Raw genomic sequence first — 864 nt, forward strand, 5'->3', positions numbered from 1 at the left:
TTTAAGTCATGAAATTCATTTAATCAGTCCATTCGTAAATATATAATGTTTATGGCATCATTTCATCTATTTTTAATAATATATAACAACAGAATTTCAATAAATAACTAGGTTTTTTCATTTATTTATATGTTTTTTTTTCACTAAGAGAAAGTACACTAATATTTAAATAATAATAAAATTTTTATATAATTCTATGAAATATTTTTAATATTTTTGATTTATGAAATGTTTTTCTATTTTTTTTTTAGGAAGAGACAAACTGTGCGAGTCTCTTTTTATATTACTTTCGCAGACTTTCAAGTTTGCTTTTTTCTTGTACAAAATCAAAAAAGTAATCTTCGTTGCTCATTGGAAGATGTGGTTTTGCATAAAATGGCGTTGAGTGTTCATAGATTTGGTGACAGCGAAGTTTTCACCAGAGAAGAATCAAAGGAATAAAATGCAAAGTTCGGATATTTTAAAATTAAAAACTATAAACGCAAAATTTTAACAAGATAAAGCATTTTCTTCCTCTGAACCATTTTAAAGACTTTTTACATCGTTGCACGATCATCTTCCATTTTCTCTCATCAGAGAGTCGTTTTCATTTACCATCTTGAAGAGATTCAACGTCTTATATTCATTTGTTAATATATTTGTTCTCAAAATTTAAAATTTATCATTTAAAAACTGAAACGCTTGTATTGATATAAATTATTAATAAAAATTATTTCAAGTTTTTCCTTTTATTGATTCTATTATTTGATTTTTGACTGTGTCGAATCATTTAATTCCTGTATATAAATAACAATATACTATACTTAATACTTATTGAACACAATACATTTAACACGAGTAATTAACAAAATTTGAACAAGACTT

Source organism: Centruroides sculpturatus, unplaced genomic scaffold, assembly GCF_000671375.1.
Source record: "Centruroides sculpturatus isolate CEXI.00-Female unplaced genomic scaffold, Cexi_2.0 scaffold1679, whole genome shotgun sequence".
Lineage (NCBI taxonomy): Eukaryota > Metazoa > Arthropoda > Arachnida > Scorpiones > Buthidae > Centruroides > Centruroides sculpturatus.